The sequence below is a fragment of the Haemorhous mexicanus genome, chromosome 2, assembly GCF_027477595.1.
Source record: "Haemorhous mexicanus isolate bHaeMex1 chromosome 2, bHaeMex1.pri, whole genome shotgun sequence".
In the NCBI taxonomy this organism is placed as follows: domain Eukaryota; kingdom Metazoa; phylum Chordata; class Aves; order Passeriformes; family Fringillidae; genus Haemorhous; species Haemorhous mexicanus.
In genome coordinates, this window is record NC_082342.1 from 99,627,000 (window position 1) to 99,651,189 (window position 24,190).

The following is a 24,190-nucleotide window of genomic DNA, read 5'->3' on the forward strand; positions in this document are numbered from 1 at the left end:
TTGACTGTTCCGAAACAATGATAAACATGGCAATACTTTACATAAGTCCTTAACACTCAGAAAAAAATCCCTACTAAAACATGAATTAAAATAAAATAAGCATGAAAATTCAGATTTATTTGGAGGGAGCGCACAGCACTCAACCTTCTTTAAGCTACTTATTATAAATCACTTAATAAAAGTCATATAAGTCCGTACATGAGTTGTATATATAACTAGCTCAGTGTGAGTAGTTTCAGATTTCAGAAATAGCTGGAAAACACAAGACATAGTCAAAGGTCAAAAATGTTAATATAAAAGAACATTTAATTATTAATATAAATTTTCTTTTGCTCCACTAATTTTTTCACTCAGTGGTTTATGTCTTCTTTAGAAACATGGCTATTTGCCACAATGATGGAAAGTAGGGAGTGTTGCCTTCTCCCAAGGTAGACACAAAATATGTCCTTTTTCAACCCATGCTGAGAATATCAGCACTGACTCAGCACAATCCTGTACCCAATGCTCTGTTGGGTTATGATTTGAAGAGCTAAAGACAAAATGTTGTCTCTTTTATAGAAAAATTAAGAGAACAAAATCACTTACAGTAATAGGACTACATTTGCACTGAAAATCTAAAGACAGGAAAGATATTTTAATACAGACACTTAAACATTGCATAAAATTTTTCTGTTCCTTTGTTATTGAATCAAAGAGCTAGGGAGATTGCAAAGACATTTGGTTTGGTATGCAATGAAAAATTTCACAGAAATTTTTATTGTTAACTCTAATATAAAACATGTTACCTCCTTCTGCAGTCTCATTCTGGCAGGCTCATTGAAAATCAATTCAAATAAATAAAATTAAGAGAAAAAACCAACCAACCAACCAACCAAACAAAAAACCAATCCCTAATCCCCCCCCCCCCCCCACCTCCCCACACATTATTTTTCACAGAAAACTCAGTGAAATTCCATCAGTTGGATCTGACACTTGTTCATTATTTCATCTCTTTGTGGGTGGGTTTCGGTTTTTGGTTTTTTTTTTTCACATAGATTTGCTTTGGATGACATGAAATTTTTTATGGGGAATACCTAGAAGAAATTATAGTAAGACTCAAAATAGGAACAAGAATTAAAGGAGCAAAAGGAGAGAAGAAATAAAAATGTTATTTGCTGCTGGAAACTTTTAGCCATCCTCTATTGGAATAGTATAGTTATTAACAAGAATTATTCTCCATGTGAGTAAACAAAGAAGAGTATTTGTTATTGTTTACAATAGCATGTTCATTAGCTTACATAAACTAGAGACTTTATAAGCCTCTTCAAATCAAACATTTTTTACCAGGTATTTTAATTGCTGATGCCTAGGCAACCATGAAATAAATTACAAGTTGCCCTTGCATGATTTAAACCTGGTATGAGATTTGCCACAAACAAAAGAAATATTTCTCTGCTGGATTTCTTTCTGCATCATTTACTCCCTGCAGTTTAGAGCAGATTAATGTGTTCAGAGACTGATTGCCGTAATTACCCTGCCCTGCTGCTCTTCTATATTATGCAAACAAATGCACATGATGAAAGAGAGAAAATGGACAAGAATAGAGAATCTTAGGCTCTCCTGATATACAACTTAAAACAATAGGTCATGAATAAAAGCTAAAACTTTGAGCTAAACTTGAGTGCAGTTCACAAAGATAATGATGCATGTCATTAGTTCTTTTTACATGTTTGCGTCTATGACATTTTATATAATAATTTTTCATTAAAATTATTTTTTAATTCATTCTCTTAATTTAAGAACTTTGAAATGCTGATAGATTTTCAGTATTGGTAAATGTTAAAGTTATTTTTAAAAACTGCTTCTAAACATTTGTTTGCAAGTAGCAATCATCAGGAGAAATAATTCACTTATATTTCAGTTACAGGAGATGAGCATCATAAACAGTTTGGTTTTGCATTTTTATTAAAAAAAAATTAAAATAAGAAATTTTTGAAATTTTGAAAGAAGACTGTAGAACAAGACAGCAAGTTTTGGATGGGAAACCCATAATTCCTACCAGCAATATGCTGACAATTTGTATACACTATGTGTGTCTAAAATGTACACATTCATACACACTAATGAAATCACTCATACCTTTTTCTGACTGCACTTTACCTCTCTAGCACACTGCAAGATACCTGGTCAAACTGTCCCACTTCAGGAAAAAGGCTCAACCCAGTGACCTTCAGAGGTCCCTTTTTACCAATGTTTTTGTGGCCTTAAGAACCCCGCCTTACTGGAAATAGACTGAAACTCCCATTTTTTTCTGCAAACCCACAATTCAAAAATTTCATGTAAGTGTTCCTGCATTGGCCAAATGCGTTAAAATCTATTGTTGGTTATGGTTTACATAAATGTGATAGTTATCAGAGAAGAAGTTTACAAGATGTATTCTTAGTAGAGTGTTTTGGTTTTTTCTCCTCCACCCTTTTTTTTTTTTTTTTAATTTTGTGGATAATAATAAAAGCATACATAGAATGGGGATAGTTGTACTTCCTTCCCTGGCTAACTATCAAGAAGTGAGGTTTACTGATTTTTTTTAATAGATATTAAGTAGCCTGTATTTGTAAATTGTTCTGTTTCCATGCTACTGAATACTTCCTTTTTAGGAGGACCTGAAAAAGATCTCACAGTATTGACACTATATTAAGGTTTAATTCCAAACTTACAATTGGTAGAAAAATTTCTTTTTTTCATTTCCTTTGAAAATACTTTTCACTATTTTTGTGCTCTATCACTGAAGTTTCTATTAAATGCTGTTTTGTATTGAATTTTTTTTCCCATTATATTAATGATCTTTTAAAAATCAATACACAATATTGTATACACACTTATATAGCATATATTATGTATACAATAATATATAGAAATGTTTTATAACTATGTATATATATTAATATTTATACACAGAGCAAACGAAAAGATTAAATATCACTCATTCATTCATTCAAGAAAAAAAGATATTCTTGAAGCAGGGTAATGAAAAATGGCAAACTTGTTTTACTGCCAGAAGGAGTTTCCTGCTAAAGTCATTGGCAGTCAGCAGGATCTCAGATAAGAATGCAAATTGTCCCTTATAGGATTAGAAGAACACTATGCCTACTTATCTAGGTGCTTCCTTCCTTTGAGATGTTTATCTTACTTACATTTGTCTCCTCTGTCTCATGCTTTAAACTCCAAGATCAGATTACCTTCTCATATGTCTAAGTATATTTAGGGAAAATGCTGGAAATTCAGCTAGAGCTTTCTACTATTTTTTTTAATTATCCAAGGATGCTTGTTTCATCACTGTATCAAGAAATTATTAATTAATTAAGAATGGATAGAAAACTAAGAACTACCAACCAAAACCACCCCAACAAAGAAAAGAAAAAAACCTCCTGAAACTAAAAATCAAACACAAAAACAAACCCCAAACAAAGAACCCAAACATAAACAAACAAACAAAATAAAAATCAAATCAAACACAAGGACAGAGTTTCTATGTGGCTGTCAGTCTGATGAATGTGGTTCACTCTGTAAATGCAAAATGAATATTTGGGGCACAGGTCTCAGGAAAACCATCTGTTTCAGAAATCCACAACTATTGCAGCGCTAGAATGATTTTAGAAGGTGTTTTCAGAGGTGAAAGCCATATAATCCAGTGGCCAATAAAGGCATTGAATAAGTGAACTGGACTTTTTTTGTCTGTTCTGTTTTCTCTGCTTCATAGCCCAAAGTCTATTTGCACATAAAAATAACTCTTTTTATCTTTTTCGGTATCTCCACTAGGAAGCTGGCTATTCAAAGTTCAGCTATCACAAAACTTGCATCTCAACCAGAATACTATTATGTTCAATAAGACTGCTAACAGGTTAATGTGAATTCAGTTAATTTGCAAACAAATGCTATAATGAAATTGTTTAGGTTTTATGTGCTTTTGGATATTGTTACTATGGTTACTAAAACCATAGCATAGTCTTTACGGTCTTGAAAATCCAAATTTTATTGCATTAAGCTTCCACTGAAGGCCAGCTCTTTGCAGAGAATTAGGCTGGAGCAGTATCTTGTTTGTACCACTGAAGTCTTCCCTCCTTTCCCTGCCCCCTGTCACAGTCTATCCTGCCATTCTTGCAGTCATACCTATGACTCAACTACGTTAATCGTTTGTTTCTCATGGCTTGGGAAACATTTATGTGTGCTCTATCTTGTACCAGAACTTTTCACCCTCGATCATATCAACACAGTAAAGGTGAATCAGTCCAGCAGGGAGATGTTCAGAAGTAATTTCTTCATTGCCTTCATCTATTAATTACAGCCTGCCATCTCGAATTTCTTAAGTGACAGCGTGAAAGATCCCAGTCTGTTCTAGTACGTCCTGAAATAAATTTTACTTCAGCAGCAGTTGAAAAGCTCACATATGATGCTAGAGCATCAGGAAATAACTTCTCTTGAATTTTATTTATGAGGCCCTAAACCATTACAGTTCAAATTCATACTCTAACAAATTTAGACTGATATTCACATCCTCACAACTTCCCAGAAGATGATTAACAAGGAAAATAGTCTCAATCTATCTTTCATATTTAATGAACAAGATGTGCACACCTGCTCCATTACACTATAATGAAGTCCTATTCTTTGAAGAAGATCAGAAACAAGGGAAATCTAAGTTATTTAAGTGAATCATGAAATCAGAATTTTAGAAACAGGCTTTCCTCTTTCAGTTTAACAAGCTTGTTTTTGCTCTTCACTGTGAGGATTTATTTCCTTCAGTAAGTAAGTAAGGGATGAGATATTTTACAATTCTGTGCCAAACTAGAATATTGATGGAAGAAATTGTAGATGTGAACATGGCAATGCCTACACTTCTTTCTTGGATACCTTCCTATCTCGTTTTCTTAAGAAGATAGTAAGTACAATCATTGTTTGCCTTTTACCGAAGTTGAATGAAAAGGTAGAAGCCAAGCAGAATAAGCCAGGTACAAAAAATCAGAGACTCAAATCACTGGATATTGATAACCACTGTTGTTTTTTGACTGCAGTCAAAAACTGAGCATCAGAGAGCTGCTCACCCACCCTCCTCCACTGGGACTGGTTAAAATAAAAAAAAATCACACATAATGGTGACTCTAGGAAGACAGACACCACCACTCCTAGTGTCACCTCCTTCCTCCTTCTTCTTCCAGCTTTCTGTGGTGAGATGAGGCCATATGGTGTGGGATGTCCCTGTGAACAGTTGGGTCCACCTGTCTCAGCTGTGTCCCACCCAATTGAGCATCATTTTGTTCATTGTGCATCCCCAGCCGGTGCTGGTGGACTGGGGAGAGAAGCAGAACTGGCCTTGGCTCCATGTAAACACTAGACAGTAATAGCTAAAGCATCCCTTTGTTATCAACACTGTTTTCTACACTATCCAAAAACATAGACACATTTTCTTCTTTGAGGAAAATTCATTTTATCCCAGCCAAAGCCAGCTCACCACTACCTATCCTTGCAGATCAACCGTAGATTTATCACACCCTGGCAGATCATGTGTTTGTATCTTAACCAGAAAAACCACTCAGCTGGTTTTTTCTACCACTGCTTTCTTGGCACCCTGAAAACTATGTGGAAGTATTGCATAAGAGAAAATGTCCCTACATTAAGTTAAAAAGTATACAGAGCAGAAAATGATAGAAATATGTCTGTAAATAAACCTGAAGTAGACTAAAGAAAAGTAAATAAACAAAAAAAAATCCTTCAAGAAAACATCAAGTGAAGCTAGTAGCCAATGGCACACTTTCCAAAGGGAACATCTAGCTTTGTCTTTTATTTTTTTTTTTTTTTTCCAAGGCAGGGATGGACAATTTCTTAGCAAAACAAATCTTTGCTCGAAGTAACAGACATAATAGTGTGGTCTTTAAAAGCAAATTGGAAACTGCTCTACTGACAACTTTAATTTTCATTCACATGTTATGCTAAGAGTCAATAACTGATTACTTTGTTAAGAATACATCGGCGTAATCTGGAAAATATATTGAAAACCTGAAAAACAGAAAAAAAATATTAGCCAGTTTCTCAGCTACTATATTTCCTAAATTATGAATCAGGCTCAGCCAGAAGTTAAATCTTGTCAATATCACCCGTTTTTCCATTACTTAAATACCATACCATGAAATCTAGCTCAGTGGTGGTTTGATTTTCTTTTTGTATAACTATGTCACTCTTTTGAAATGTTTGAATTTTACATAGCCTCATTGAAAAAAAAGAAAAAAAGATATTTTAAAGCTAACAATAATTTAAGTCAATTTTGAGTTTGTTATTCAATCCAAGACATAGTGAAATTAGTGACATAATATTAAGTATTCAGTCAAGAATGATTGCAGGGCAATTAAACAAAGCATCATGACAAATGATGAGGAAATAAAAAAAATCTCAGCAATGGGGTTTGAGAAGTCACAAGTAGTTGATTATTTCTTCACTTTTTTTTCCCCCTAACACCTGGGTCCAGATCCAGCATGAATGTCTTCTGCATCTTCATAGAAAAGGATGACATTGCATAGTCTTCTTGTTTCTTGTTTTCTGGATTTGGTCTTGGAAATATTCTTTTGCAACTCCCGGAGTCTACAAATGTTTCTTTGTGAGAGTCAAACTGACTTTTTAATATGAAAAACATATGCTGCTAATCTCAGAAATGTCAGTGATGAGTGCCTGTAGACCTGGAAATCTGCAAAGAAAGAGCAAAGACATTATCATGAGGAGATAACTGCTCTCTCCTTGAAATGCCTTATATAGAACAATCAATATCTTGTAAAGCAAATATATTTTTCTCAATTTGTCTCTCTCATTTATGTGTATACACAAAGAGAGGGTTAATTCACATAAACTCCATCTAATGTAAATTTTGTCCTCTGTTTTTTATTTCTTGGTCTTTCACACAAACTAAAATCAGGTTTAAAAACTGTGGAATAGAATATATCTTTCCTAATGATACAATAACAAATCCATATACAATCCATCCTTAGGCAGGCTAAATTAATGTGCCTTAAAAGCATTCACTATTTAATTATATGGCTTTTTTTTTGTGTGGAAAATGTGTTTTCTTAAAATATCTTGATGCTATTTTGATTTCCCATTGAATGATTTTCATTTATTCAGACAGTTTTACTTTCATTATAACAAATTTATGAATTAATAGACATGACTCAACAGTGCTTTAGCATCCTGCCAATGTTAGAGAGGTTTAATATGTTCCTGACAAAGACATATCACCTTGAAGTAAATCAGACTTTATCAATCCAACATTTTTATCTCATTGGCTTCTTAAAAAGGGAAAAAGACAAGGGGGAATTATTTTCTATGTCTTCTCAGTAAATTACCTCTAGGCAATATAGAATAAAAATTAAAATGCTTAATTATAAAACCTCTAAAAAATGTGGGTTTTATTGATATATACATTAACAATCTTTGCAGGGGAATAGAAGAAACACTTATTTTTGGCTTATGATCATATATGATTCTGCATATGTACTTCAAGCTAGCCAAAATTTCTAACTACCCAACACTTAGTAGAAGCGCCTTCAAATTTAAAATTTTAGCTTCCTGGTCATGATTTCTGTGTTTATTCCCATATTAGTCTACAATTATTTTGTGGTAGTTTAATATTCCTTGTTTTTTAGAAATATGTTAATGTACCTTTTTCTTTTAGTTTAAATACTTCTTTTTATGGTATCTTATAGATGCTTAAGTATTTACTCTGGCATTTAGAATATTGTGTTTTCTTTGGTCTGATCTTACTCTACATGAAAGATTGTCCTCCTCCAACCTACGTTCAATTTTCTGTGACTCACCACTTAATTTTCTGTAGCAATGCTATCTGGAGACTATTCCTTTCACAAGCAAAAAAGTACCTTTGCATTAGAACATAATTATTCTAATTTTTAAAAATTCTGTGAGCATCAAGCAGCTTAATACTATGAATGTTATTTACTGTGAGCCCAAATGGCCATCTGTTTTCTACTTCCTTTCTAAATGCTGTATTCTTATTCCTTTATGAAACATTTTGGTTTTTTTTTTTCTATTTGGTGACTTTTGCAGCCTATGAAACAATGCTAAATAGGCCAGCCCATAAGGAATTTTGAGATTCAAGAAAACAGGGTGATTTAATTTTTTTTCATCAAATGCCATCAAATATAGCTCTCCCAGTGTATAAGAAATGAGATGACTAAAATATTTTTTACTGTTGAAGAGATGACAATATAACAAAAGGTAACAATGGTATTTCAGAAAAGCTATGAAACATTCTATAGCTGAAAAACACTGACTTAAATATTACCTAAATTTCACATGCTGCTTGCACAGTTTATATGCTGCTACTGTGCTCTGCAATTGAGAACTTATAGGATTTTATACTAAATTTGATTTTTTTAATCTACTTGCTTTTACCCAACTGCCAGAACACCTTCTTTTTATAAGCTCTCAATCTATATATATCCAATAAAAGAACCTTTTATATATAAATCCTCCTTCAAATAGAAGATTTTTGTAACTCTGCACTTTCCTGAATACAAAATGATCACTTTATGGGTCTAAATTCCATCAAAAGTCATAGCCTGTTTAGAACAAAGCCAGTGCTTGTGACAGCAAATACATTCAGACTGGGAAGATAGGACAGCATGTCCCCACTATAGATAGTCCATGGCAATTGACTTGCAGTCTCTTTTCCCATAAAAGTTGAAGAATGACTACTACAAGTTGCCAATTTAACAGCCTTTTCTTTCATGAATGACTGATGGTAATGTATTCAATGCTTCTGAGTAAGAAACTCAGTACAAAATTTAGCCAGAAATTTCTGTATTCCTAATTAAGACAACAGGCTTAGTCATTGTTCTTTTCTTTCCCAAGAAAAATCTGTGTTTTTCTCATCCTTTGGAAAAAAAAATAAAATCCTTCTAATAAGTGAAATTAGATTAACTTCAGAAAAATCTTTAATCCCCAAGGTTTCCAAAATATTTTTGTTTCATAAAATATTTTGACAAAAAAATACCTGTGAAAGTCATTCAATAAAATTTACTTTTTTCCAAAATTTAAGATAAAAAGGGTCTGCTGGAATGAAGGTAAATATAAATATCCATATAAAGAAAAGGATTAAGGATTTTTTTTTTTTAATAAATAACATTTTTAAAAGTGTTCAGTTTCTGATTTCTCTTCTATTGGAAAAAATCGATTTTGTCCATTCTCGAACTATATGTGAAAATTCCCCTGACTTTTCTTCAGTTTAATAGTGTTTCTCTCATTGAAATTATTATCTTAGGCTTGCACTCTGTGTTCTCTACCCTCATTTTTAATCTTTTTCCTTTTTATTTATTCTTTCTGTGTATGATAGTCAGGTCATTAAAATGTTTAAATTATTTTTACCTGACATTCCAGTCGAGGAATTATCTCCAGGGTAAAATACAAATTTGATATTAACATGAACTTTTCTTGTTAATTTTTTTCTGGGCTGCTTATTCCTTTTAAAATTACTTATATCTTTCTGACTACACATACTATATATGCAGTTGCACTACATATCAGAATACCTGAGAGAGAAACATATAACTGAATTTTGTGTGCTTGCTTGCTACAGTGGGCCAAGGTCCTTATAAAATAATCAAAGATGGTTCAGCTTGAAAACTAGAATGAGGTTCAGTATGGACTGAAATGGTATCAAAAATCCAAGTATCACTTTACCAGATTTAAGGCAGTGAATCTACCTCTGTGATATCTGCCCTTAGCTTTAATACATACAGAGTTTGTGCATTTATATTCTTTGATCTTACCTAGTAGAAACTTGGTAACACCGAAAAACATTGCTCTTAAGGAAAACTTTCCAAAGATACAAGATACAGGAAAAGTCAAAAGAATGGTAATTAAACACTTTGGAATCCAAGTTCCCTCATTTCTTTCTATGGTTAAGGACTCTGATCCTTGTTTAATCTCCATCAGAACAACTGAAATTTGCTGTGAAATATTTTTTTCCTTTTCTTTTTCTTTTTTTTTTTTTTTTTTTTTTCTTCTTCAGTCCAACACTGCTAGGGAGCATGTACTTTTCATAGTCCCTTTTCCAAAGAGTTAATGTACTTGAATGTCCTTAAGCATCAATAAAAATCTTTATAGTTGGTGATCTGCCCTTATGGTAGAAGTGGTGTAAATGAGATTAAGTCTGAATACAAACCTCCATTTTTTTGGCTGGAGGACAGTCTTAGGAGTGCATAAATGAATTCTGAGAAAAAGGAGGGGAAACTCTTTGATCACAGCTGAAAATGGTGCCTTATTCATGGTGCAGTTGTACATATAGCATGAGGCACCTTCCTGGGCCTGATGTGGCATCATGAGAGGTCAGTAAAAGAAATTCCAGTGACTATGAATAACACAAGCATTCAGCATGTTACTTGGGAGTAACATTTAGGCAAGTATTCAAAGTATCTGTTTTTCCACCAGTTCTGATTCTCTCAAGAGATGAATACACTTCATGCCTTTTCCAATGTTTCTGTCATACTGTCAGATTACATTACAAAATGAAAAATTGACTCCTCTGGTGTAAAACCAGTAAGTGACAGTATAATTCCAGTTTTGTGCTGCAAGGTGAGAACTCTACAGAGCAGGTCAGAAATGTAATTACACAAGGGAATTCACTGAAGGGCTTTCAAATTAAGCTTTTCAAATGCTATAACCAGATGTAAATTTATAAGAACAGGTTTAATATAGATGAAAATATTTTTACTTTTGCTCAACTCTTTTAACTCAAGAACAGAAGCTGTTGTATGGTTTGTTTTTTAACTTGGCATAGTTCTGAAATTACAGATGTGCACTGTTGTGCTGAACTGCACCAATAGCTGGGTTTATGCTCAGTGTCCTATTCAGAGACACTCAAGAGCAATGCAGAAGATAGTTTTACATGTTTAACAATCACAAAAATGTGTGCTTAGGCACATCAGGAGCAGCAGAACTGGAAAGGAGCAGCTTTCATCTCTGTGATTCAGGTCAATCTCTTCAGTAGAGTTGGTAATGTTATAATGCCAGATACAAACATTCCTCTGAGAGGTTGTATGACTTTTGAGAATTCAGTTTTGTTTGCTTAGCTATACACCTGGCTCACACTTGAATTTTGTCCTCATGCTATGGAAATTTCCAATTCATTGGTTCAGCAGAGTGAATTCGCTGTGCTGGAGTCTGTTTCTCAAAGAAGTCTCTTTCCCAAGAAAAGAAGAAAGTATATTGGTGAGATGATTCCAGTCTAATATGTTCTCTCATTTAAGTTAATTGTTTGGTGTTCTGCCATTTCAGCCATCAATGTCCTCTGAGTGAGTTTGATTGTCCTTTCAGACACCTCTGGGTATGTCAGGTGCCTTTTAATAATGGATAAAAATATGTGAACTACTTTCTGCAAGGGGGCAAGACAAATATAGTAACTTCTGACAAGCCATGACAATGTAGAACACATCATCTGTTCTTTTTGCTCAAGTAAAAATCTACATCCCTACAGAGAGGTAAGTTAGATACTTGGCAATAGCTGCCAGTGTGCAAGACAGTTGGTAAATATCCTGTGATATTAAACTCATTAGTGGTGGAAGAAGAATGACTTATCATATATTTATTGTAGACTAGAATGTATAGGGACATAGCTGGTAGTTTGACAGCACACAGCCATAATCATTTGTGTTGGTGTTATTAAAGCTTGTTTGTGTATCAATGAAGACTGTATTAATTCTTCCAGTATAATTTTTTATGTATGAGCTTTGCTGTGTTAACATAAAGTGATCACCACGTTAGGATTAAAATAATAAAGGGAAAAAATTCTCACACTCTTGAATAGTGTATAAAAAATTTTGAAAGCTAGATTGCATGTCAGAATTCTACATGGATGGATTAATCCTAAAAGCCACGGTTAAGATTTATTTTATTGCTTCTAGTCCTGATTGACTAAAAGTATCTATTTTTCATATTAGTTAGTATTTGTAAAGCAATGCTGCATGTGAATTTGCAAAATATGTGTCCTGCATAAAACCAGAATATATATAAAAGTAAAAGTCATTAGAATATTTCTAGAAATAAAAGATATGAATACTTGTAATGAATATTGACCATTTTTTGTTTTCTGCATTCATTGTGAAACTATTCGGAAGCTGAAAACTTTACTTAAGACTATACTTTTATGAAAACTACTTTTCAAATTACGCTCTAACAGATGTGTTATTAGAGATTCTTCATTTAGGGGGAAAAAATTTAAACTTGCCTCTCAGACTATTCAGAACAAGTGTTTCATACCTTTTTCCTATGATTTGGTTTATTCATGTGATTTATTTCATACTAGTTAGAAAACTATGATCAGATTTTAATTTCTTTGACAGAGCTGACTTGGTACAGTAAATAAATAAATAAAGGTCCATATTAGTTGTTAGAGATATTTAAAATGTAAGAATGCAGGCAATGACGGTCAGGATTTAGATTGACTACAAAATAATTTTGGAGCATGTTTTTTTTGTTTTCTCTGGTGATATATTTGCTATTCTTTAGGGTTAAGAATGGATTCTTCATTTCAATAGTTATATTTAGTGTTCTTTGTATGATCACCAAAGGGATATTTAGTTTTAACTCCTCATTTACTTTATATTTAAGGCACCTAAGCCATTCATGTCTCAGAAGACAAATAAATTTTTGGTGTATTTTGGTTCATCATATTTGCATTAGTCTCAAATAAATAGAACTAGTTTATATAGAAGTCGGCTATTTTAACACAGTAGAAGGAGATTTATTTGGCTTTTCCACTTCTTTTCTGGAAAAAATCAAAGCCAACAAAAACCCAATAAGTTTCAAACGTATAAATCAGTTCTTGAATGTCAGAAAAAATACAAGAAAATAGTTTCATAACCCTAAAGAATATTTCTGGTCTACTTTTTGTTTTATCTTAAATACAGGGTTCTGTCCTAGAAAACAAGGTATACATAGTAAAAGTTATACTGGGGATACTTCAGAAGGATTTCAAAAGAAGTCTTGAGAAGGTACTCTGTTTTGGCATGATACTCTATCCTTCTTTCACCTATCCTGCTATCTAACTGCATCCAGTTCCATCAGTCTTCATGGCTTCTACAATAATGCATTTCAGAAGGAATCCAAGCTGTCCGATCTAATTTTCATCTATTTTTTATAGAATAAAAAAGAGGAATAAAAACTGCAATGGAAAGTATTTTGAAATTGTGTTTTAGAATACAAGTTTTCTATGTCAAGGGGTAGTCTTCCATCCCACCTAATTAATTCAATTTTACTTTTTATGGAATGTATCCATGATCCTGCTTTTATGCTTTTCAAATCTCTTGAAGTACCTACAACAAAAAAATTGCTGATGATCTTATGGGCTCTGCTGTAGCTCAGATCCTTAGATCAAATGCTAGCAGCTTCACTTGAGCAAAATCTTTTCTGATTTGTTTCCAGTTCTGTGATTAATATCTATTTTTCACTTGCTATATTAAGTCTGATCAGATTTTAACTCAAAGCTTGTCATTCTTTTCTAGGTGGCTTTTGGAAAGGCTTTTTGATGTATTTATCTTGTGAACTGATAAAGTATTTGCCTCCTTTTTTATAAGTGTAATTGCCCAGCTGTTCCAATCTGGCTGCTCTTCAAAACATGTAGAGTAACCTCTGGTTCAAGGAGGAAATGCAGGTTATAAGCAGGAAGATGGATTTTTAATTAGCATATCTATAACTCCAGCCACAAGACCAATAATTAAATCAGTCTGGTCCAATTACTATTTTGATCAGATTTAGCTGTTATAGTTTGCTTTGTTATACTGTAACCATCTTACTTCTTTTAAGCATCTAAAAAGCATCTTATAAGCACAATCCCATGTTCATTGTACTGTGAGAAAGCACTAGAAATGTTGTTAAATGCTTGGTGTTGTACAGAAGGATGAAAAGGGTTGTGTTTGGCAACCTCTGAGTCTTTTAGAGGTTACATCACTATTTGACAAGCTGGAGTTTAGGTGGGACAACAGCAACACCAGCTTCACACTGTCCAGCCATACATAACCAGGGAAAACTCATCAGGATGGGATTTTTTATAGCAGCACAGTGATTTCTGTCCAAAGGTTTCCATTATAACTCAAATACATGTGAGTGCACCTGTATACATCTGATGTACCCTGTTCCACCAAGAATCACTTCCCTGTAGCTGAGACTGTATTCTCAGCAGTGACTTATGGTAATATTTTATTCCTAAGCTTCTGCTGTTGTTGCTGCTATTTGATTTTCAGTGTGTTGAAATCTACCATATTTTTGAGAGGAAAAATTTAAAAAGAAAGGCAAAACAAGAAACCTCTAAAAGACTAAATGTAAAGTTGGGTAGAAACATTTTTGCATAATGCTTCATTTCTCAACAATACCTTAAAGACTTATCTTGTTCTGAACTCAATATTTCTGTTGAATAAGAAATACACCTCCTCCTGTAGGTCAACACTAATGTTTCGAAGGAAGTAGCAATTAATATAGATTCAGTAAGTTTTCTTAACAATGACATGTTTTGCTTGATGTTGCAGATATATTCCTTTAGGATACTACTTTTTAAAATGGGTGATTTAAATATAAGGGTTAGTATGAGATCAAATCTGTTGACAATAAAGGAAACACAAAAATTGGGCTATCTAGCAACATGATTTTATCACTTATAGGCTTTATTCCCTAACTTGCAGGCAAACCCCCATGATGTTTCAAGGACATTTTTTTTTACTAAGATCTTTGAATAATTTGGGAAAAAAATACAGATGTCTTAGAACCAAAAGACTAAATTTTTTATGATAATTAAGTTTATTTTTTGTCTATTATTTATGTAGGTAAATTAAAATATTTTCCAATGGTGACATTCACAAAAGAAAAACATTTCTCCTAGGACAATTTTTAGTGTAATGATAAAAAACTTTCTAGTAAAGGAAATTCAATTTAAAAAACTCCACTTATTAAAATGCTTTTAATAAAAAAAAAAGTCCATGGAAAATTAGGAGGAAGGAATTAATGGTTTAAAATTTGACAGGCTATTTTTTTAAGGCAGATTTAGACTTTCCATCTTTAAACTTATGCTAGAAGGGTATTTGTGAAGAAACTGACAGATGTCTCCCTAATTACTACCATAAGAGAAGAAACCTATGGTTTTTGCTTTCAAATTATAAAACTTAATTGCTAGATTGGGCCTTAATAATGATACGTCAATGTTTAAGTCTGTGGTGCACAAAAGTAGCTTCACTACTGAAATACATACAAATTCCCCACATATCCACAATGCTTTTAAAATAATTAAAATGAGAATAAAGAGACCCTGTAAGAAAGAAAGCTTAGATAATATTGAAGACAATAGATGGGGGTTATTGAGATGAGACCAATCACATTATTCTTCATTTGGGTAACATAAATTTTAGAAATTACGCATTTTTCTCTTTGTGGTACTTCTGCCATGATGAGACTGGGAGCTTTGCAACTATTCAGGAGGTAGGACAAACTGTTATCCTGTGCAAGCACACAAAGGATATGAACCAGTTTCTGAGGCATAGATGATGATGTCTGGTTTTGGTTTTAATATCACTGCAGAATTATATTGCCTCCAGTTGCCCAAACATTTTATTTCATTTAGGCACCCCATACTTATCAAATATAGGAACTCAGAAACCATGTCTCTTGGTCCATGTTTAGGCAGATATTGCTGTTGTGGGTGTCAGGGCACAGCAAATTATTGCTACGACTTTCTACTGGTCTCTGTGCCAAAGACTTGAAGAACTGGGCTGCTGAGGGCAGCTGCAGGAGAAAAGTGTCAGGGACTAACACAGAAGTGCCGGGGACTAACCAGACCAGAAACTGCTGGTTGCCAAGGACACATCACTGCTACCACTCTTCTGGTGACTGTTTTCCAAACTGTCCTAGAAGAACTTTTCCCTATATTTTTTCAATATGGTGTGGTAATGCCTGGCAGGATGTATCTGTCCTTAAATTAGTGGTGTATAAAATGGAAATGTTTTTACTATTATCTTGGATTTTGAGACTAGAGGATGAAGTTCAGTTTTAATTTCAAACATTTTCTTGCTTTCATATGAAAGCTAAAGAGTAACCTATGCCCTATGTACTTACATCTTTTTGTGTATACATGTCTTTGTTTAAGGCAATTAATTTATGATTAATTTTAAATAATTAATATATTATTTTTTATTATTTTATTTAAACATTAGGAGTACAAGATTTAAAAGGAAATCATATGCTTTACCATTTTAAAGAATCGTAGGGAAATAGTTCACAAATAGGACTTTCATGCAGGATACTTTAGCCATTGATTTGTAGTGATTTTCACTAGTTATTTGCTGGAGGTTTTTTAAGAGTCATCCTAATACCTAGGGGTAATACTGATCTAATAGAGATGTCTTGAGAGCTAATTGACTCTTTATAGGTAGACTGTACCTGTTAAATGATAGTAAAAGCATTTTCTAAATTTACATTTAATAGAAAGTAGCTGGGACAAAGAGAAGGAAAGCTTTTGAGAGCCACCCGTCTTCTTTCTGCCCAAATTATCTCATGTTCTGTAGAGTCTCTTTCTAAAACAGACCATTGAGCAATTACATGGTTCTGTTTGCACTTTCAATAGCTTCTAAAGGCCAAAATCCTCTCAGAATGACAGCCATGTACAAAGGTGAACAGTACTCTCGTGCATTACGAGCTGATCAAAGAGGGAAGATAAAGTCATACACCCAGGCAGCAATTAATACAACACCAAATTAAGAGAGATTTTCTTACAATATTGTCACTTTATAGTATGCACATTGGTTCCCATTCAGTCAAACATATGCTAGACCAAGTTATTTGAATAGACAAAAAAGTTTAAAAATATTAATCTGCTGCAGATTAGGAAGCAGCTGTGTTCCTTGTGTCCTCCAGACTTGTTTTTCTTCAACAATGCTATGAAAATCTCCTTTTTCCCTTCTTTCTCTTGCACGTATTCTACACAGTGTTAGATGCTGTACAGAAATACTTATATCAGGAGAGAAGGTATCCTGGGCTCTTTAAGGCAAATTATGAAAAATAAGTACATCCTTCCTTTGGCTGTAAAGGGAACCCAAGGCTGCTTTTCTTTCAAGTTAAATAACTCCTTCAATAGCAGTTCCCATCAGATTTCTCCTTAACACGCACAGAACTTCTCCCAACAGAAACACTTATCTCCAGAATCATTAATAATTGCTTCCTGCAGATTGGAAGGAGTTATTACAGGAAAAGGAAATTTACTCATAGTCAGATGGCTACTGCACAAGGAGTATAAGATCCAAGTGTTATGTTATTGTGCCTGTGAGAGTATTGCACCTGTTATGGTCTTTACTAAATCAGCTTTCTCTTTGCCTTCTGCTCATCATATTTCCCAAGGTTGTTAACTTCTTTCTTCATTTTGTTGCTAAACCTCATCCAGATATAAAAGAATTAAAAAACAAAAGAAAAAAAGAATGTGTAGTCCTAATATTTACAAACATTTAAGCCATTTTTTACACTATTTCAGAAGGAAAAACTGGGACTCACTATCTCAAGGAAGCCAGGTTGTAAACTTTCACCCTGCCAAACCTTATACACCTGTTTAATGTTTTGTTAACAATGGTGATATTGAAAAGAATGCAATATTGCCTCTATATTGCCTCTAATATAGAAACATGCACAAGTTTTAGCAGGCTCAATGCATAATTAAATATGTATTATTTCTCTTTTTTTGTTTAGCCTTAATAGGAAAGTTGAAGATTTTTAAAATACCATTATCTATGTCTGGTCTCACTGAATTTCTACTGTCATGGTGCAATTTTAATAAATCCAGTGATGCATATTGATAATGTTAATTAAGAATTTTTTTAGATTGCAATCTTTTGCAATTAATCTAGTTTTTTAGTTCTTTTTTTTAAGTATGAGAAAACATAGTTTAAAAGATCTCAACTAATAAAGTAATTAGATCAATTTTAAATATTACCAGTATGAAGGTATGCAAGGATTGTTGCAGTACTAGTGGAAGAATATATCACTATTTACCCCTTATAATTTCAAAAAGAAATCCTAGAAAATTTTGAGGGAACACTGATGATTTTGATGAGTTTTTAATAAAAATTACTGACTTTTTTTGCAGAGATATTTCTATAAAAAAGTCACAATGTTTAGACAGTAAGTCACTAGAAAGTAATCAAGATAAGAATGATCACTTATTTTCGATAGTCTCTCTCATATGGAAAATAATTTATATGTTTTAGGATGATTTGTCTTTAACTTCAGGGAAATTCTGTGTGAAGGTCATCCTGAGGTTATTTGCCTTCATCTATTCCTCATATCATAAGCAATTAGTTCTGATAAGATAGACATTATGTAATAGAAAAATAAGTCAGTGGAATAATAATTGTTAGAATATGATGAAGAAGAAAATATCTTCACATTCTCCTTTGAGAACAAAACAAATAAAGACATCATTTCTAGAATTTAACATTTGTCATTATTGTGAGATTAATTCAATTATCATTGCTAAATTTTTATTACTTTAATTATACTTTAAAATTATTAATATTTTTATACTTGTTGACAGATTTGTACTGCTAAAATGGCACAATATTTATGAATTTTTTTTATTCATCCCTTGATGATGACAAAAATCTAAACAAACCTAATCAGGAGCTTGTCAAGAGACTGACAAGCTCATTAAAAGGAGTTGGATTTTTTTTTTTTTTAACAGAGAATTAGATTATATAACATCATATCTATCTGGTTCTCATAAATATTATTCTAGAAGCAACTCATATAGAAATGTTAAAGACATTCTCCAGGTTATTCTGTTTCAATTTTCATTTGCTGTGTAATCATATTGGATTTTTATACAATGTTCACAGAAACAGAAAGAAAATATTGATGACAGCAATTAGGTAATCTGTAAGAAGACTGGGAATATAAAATCTCTCAAAATATGAATTATAGGACTTTAATAAGCTGCCTTCAGTAGGGAGTATAAAGAAAAAAGCAACCAAAGTCAGAAATATGTTATTTATAATATAGAGTGAAAATATTTATTAAATTTCTTGAGGAAATAAATGCTATTCCATGTGTTACAAATAATATTAAAGAACCAGATTGCAAAAGTTTTCCATGATTTCTGGGGTCTCAAGATGCCTCTTATTCAAGTGCTGCAGGATAGAAGCCTACTCAGAATGACTCATGGTGTCTATATGAAATCATATAAAGAGAAGCCCAATCAAGAAAATGTTCCTTGGCTTGCAGAGAAAATAAAGAGAAAGATTTAGTTTTCTACATTTTTCTTGCCTCTGAAGAAAGAGGCTGATAATTAAAATATGTTTTTATATAACTACAATGGCATACACACTGTATGACAATGAAGGAAAACCACTGATAATATATTTTTTTCTGACTAATCTTGTAAGGAAAATTATGCTAATTGAGAAAAATTAATATCTCAACTCAGTGTTTAAATATAAACACAAAAGGTGGTATCCAATCTGCATATAAATAAATATTTGATTGTTGAGAAAATAATCCATATTTCCGTAGGTTAAATAGCTGCTTGAATTTCTATGAAAACATAGAAAACATTCATTAATAAATGAAGATATTTTAAGGGTAAACCTCTCCAAGTAATATTCCAAAAATTTCAACACTTCATTAGTTTTTTAAATTGAAGTCAATGTTTACATTGAAACTCACAGTAGCAACTTTTTTTTTTTATTCCCCATAAATAATTATTCTGGGATACTCGTTAAGGCAACAGGACTGGATACCAACTGGACACCTATCTGATACCAACTTCCAAAACAAGCAAGAAATATTAACATGCCATTTGTGTTGCTGATTCAAACCAAAAGGGCAAAATTATAGATGTGTCAGAGCAACAAACAGTATCTATAGAAGACAGTTTGCTTTTCATTTCCTTTATTTCAGATTTTTGTTTTCCTCTGTAACTTGAACCCAAATAACCTAAATCCTGGTGTTGGTTCTGTTCTTTTCCCAGAATTATCACCAGTAAGTTTAACTAAAATTGTTGAGGACCAAGTTAACTACTTAAAATTCCTTCAGTTTTAAACTTTTCTCAAATTCTTGTCCTTATTTAATGGGATATTATGATGAAAAAAAGACGACCTCTTTATGATGAAAAAAATAAGTTCTCTTCTGCTGAGGACAATCAGCAGTGGATTGTGTTGTCCTGAGAGGCATCCATCCTTCAGAAAATTTTATTCCTCAAGTGGACCAAGACCTGAACAGCCTCATCTGACCCCAGAGGTGGCCCTTTTTTTGGCAGAGGAGTAGCCTAGAGATCTCCCAGGGTCCATTCCATCATCTGCAAAATACTTGTAGGTCCACAACTTCTCTATGTCATGTCAGGACAGAGAATTAAGAGTAACTTGTACAAAATTTGAGTAAGTTATCCTCACTGACAAAGATCTTTTGGATTTAGTGAAGAATCCTTTCAAATCACACTAGGTGAATAAATAAGAATGGCAATGCTTTGGATATATGATCGGTTTTTATTTGCTGTGGCAGCTGGAATCGATCGCTTTAAGCTCTCACTAGAATAAATCCCCAAGTTTTAAAATGTCAGTATTATCTCAGCATCCCCTCGTATGTCATACACACCCAAATTCAGATATTGCATTTTTTTGACATTACTCACACTCTTTTTACCTATAGATATTTTTTGACAACATAGTTCACAAAAAAAACCCGCACAAGCTATATTTGCTATTATATTAAAGCTGTAAGAGAACTTGCATAATATTTAAAAATTATTTGTTTCTTGCTGATAAGCATTTACTTGAAGTTTCCCTTTCTGCTCTTTTTCTAGTCCCTCTTTCCATGTTGTAATTAAAAATCTGTACTTAGACTGCTAATATTTTATTTAAGAGATTAATGGTTTTTGAGTTTTTTTGTTATTAATGTGGGTTAGTCATGAGCTGAAGAGACAGAAGGAGTTGATATGAAACTCTTTCTGTGTTATATTTGAAGAGGTGTTTGTAGTTATAGGCAAAAGAATTGTACCAGAGACATGTTTTAAGGGCCTGGAGGATGGGAATTTCTTTCTGAACAGCTATAAATGCCTGTGTGGGCATTAATGTGGTGTGAAACTGGGATATTTTGCATTTCTTCATTATTAAAGGGATTTTTTTTTAATTTTTACATACCACACTTATAGAGAACACTGGTTGATTGACATGATAGAGAGAGGCATTCCTGGATGAAATGCATCTCACCTCACTCTAGCTGCCTGAAAAATGGGCATCTAGTCAAACTATTTGTCTCGGCCTCTTCTCCCTCCCCTTTTAGTCAATAGAGAAATAGATTCTGCCACAGAAAATTCATGCCCTTATCTCAGACACACAACCAAGATGAGATGGATTGCCTTTTGGGAGTCGCCTCTTTCTCTTGAGTAACTATATAGGGAAGCTACATTTTGAGCTCTGACCAGACATTTAACCCTTAGAGGGCCAGCTGAGCCAAAATACACTCTTTACATACGTTTTTAGATCAGATTTCTGTTTGCAAACAGGAAAATTAAAGACTTGGCAAAGCCATTCCATAACATGGAAACAAACACTCCCAACGTATGTTAAAAAGAAAACTGTATGGACTGGGTTCAAAGAGTCAGCAACTCTCAAGCCTGTAAGGTGAGGAGGCTGAGGATCAGAAGGGCAGGATGGGCATCTAAGAAAGCTTGAAGTGCTTTGAGTGCTTGAACAGTGAATTCAGAGTACAGATTGATCCGTACTACAGGAACTGAGAACTGTGTTGTTGCAGGTCAGGTACATCAGAATTAGTGAAAGACTAAACTAATAAGGAACTGTGAGATAGAGTAGTATTACGCTAATCAGTATTTTGCAAAGAGCTGAACAGAATTTGGATCTTCCTTGCTAATTTGTATGTCTCTATGTTTGAAAACATTATAGGCCAGGGAAAAAAGGGTTCAGACCTCTGATGCTCTGCTATTTTACAAAAGTTAATTTCAGAGAAAAAATCTGCAATTTTTTAATACAAATTTTGAATGGTTTTATAACATTGAAAAACTCTAATTCCAGTGTATTTATAGCTTTAGTGATTATGATTAGACTGCCACTTTTCTACCAATAAACGTATACTTTTTCCCTAGAATGCGTATTTAGAACATCGTATTAATGCTTTACAGTAAAAATATCTCATATTTGAATAAAAAATGCAGCATAGATTTCCTGGAACTGAGTATATTTTAGACATTGCTAATAACTCTCAATGAATTTACTACAGTAGAAATCTGCTTCTCAAAAGCTCAAACACTCGAAGGCTCTTACATTTACCAAACAGTATAATTCATGTCAGTGTGTATTTGAATTTGTCAATTTATGACAGATAAAATTTAGCCAAGACTTTTTTTGTCTCTAAAAATCAGGTAGGTGTTGAACAATATCTTGTTCTAGTAGAACCCATGGGAAACTATAGAAAATCCATTTTATTAAACAAAACCCAAAAAAGTTCAAAAGTTTAGTGAGAATGCAAATCTTTGAACATTATCAGAGAGAGAAAAAAAAAAGGGTGCATAACTTTTTAAATTTGTTGTAACTTCCAAAGACAGTTTCTATCTAAATCACACTTTTAAGCTCACTTTAGGAGTCGGTTGGTTTATGCTTTTGTCTTCTTTACAACCCAATGGCAGGATGGACCTTAGCCCTACCAATGTCTAAATATATTATGGCCAGGGTCTCCGGGGTGAAGAGATTCCTCCAGGAGCAGGTGGTGTGATCTGGACATCTAGCGCTGGAATTCAGCTGTGTCCGTGCTGGCATCTATATCACCCCATCACTCTTGATACCCTTTAGCAGTTGGTGTGTGAATTGACACATATGGGTAACCAAGGGCACCCATCAAAGCACAGTCAAAATGCAGAGAGTAGATTTATTTCATCACCTTGCTAACAATGCCAGCAGAGGCTCACAGGGACATGGGTTCCGTTTTGCTCAGTTCATGTGGACTGCAGCAGAGGTTGGGCCTCACAATGATGAAAGGATTCACACATCCATGTGAGAGTGCACTACCTCTCCACAGGATTTTTACTTTTCAAAACAGGTAGAGGATGAACAATATTAGACATAGTAAATGTAGCTTTGCCACACTGACAGTTTTAGCACTCCCAGCTGCAAGGTCACTTTAAGCAAAACTATTCTTTCCTCTTCTTCTGCATTTAACCCTTTTCTCCCAACAGTCAGTAAACAAGCCAAGTGCTCTTCAAACCTGATTCATTTCACCTTAAATACTTGAATTTGGCTAGATGAAACAAATCCTTGACATGTCTGTTGCTCTCTGTGGAGAATCAAGGTTTCTAGATTTAATAATATAGCTGCACTTAGACAAGTAGAGTTGGATGTTTTGTGACAATTTTGACATACAGCTACACACATACCGTACTTGATGTAGAGCGTATGATCTGGTGGGCACCCTCATCAAATTCTTCGGGGCTGAATTCAGTTCAGAATGTAATGTGAGAGAGAAGGTACTATAGTTTGAAGGAAACTGCTCTAGCAATTTCTGTCATTTTCACACTTTTTATTGAAGAAAGACTGAAGGAGACAGGGAAAAATAAAAATAATCACTTTGGGATGGGTGGGAAGTGCTTAATTAATTTGTGAATGGAAATGCCTTGTTATACTTTACCATTTTTTTAATATATCTCACTTTGGTCTTTAAAGTAAAAGACATAATGGTAGCAAAATGTCATCAAAAGATTTGGTTAAAAATTCTGTTCTTACTCGTCAGAAGAACAAGTCTGGTTGCATCTAAAAACATACATGGAGCACCAATTAGGCGCCATGTTTCTCTACAACAAGCAATATTATCTTATATGATTGAAGAGGGGAAAAAATTGCCTGAATTTCATGATGGCCTCCTTCTGCTCCTTGACAAGATTTGTGTTATTCAGATTGAGCTCTTGGCAAGCATAAATTGGATTAAGTAATTTCATTATGGAGGTGCAGACATGGAGACCGTTTGGATTAAGGCAACATTTAACACTGAAGTATCTGCTTTGTTGACAAAATTAACAGCTCACTGTCAAGACAGCAGTACCAATTGAGCACATTGCCAAGTAAAAGGCTTTCAACTCTTGTTTTCCAGAAATCACACATATCATTAAATGCAATGTACATGGGTA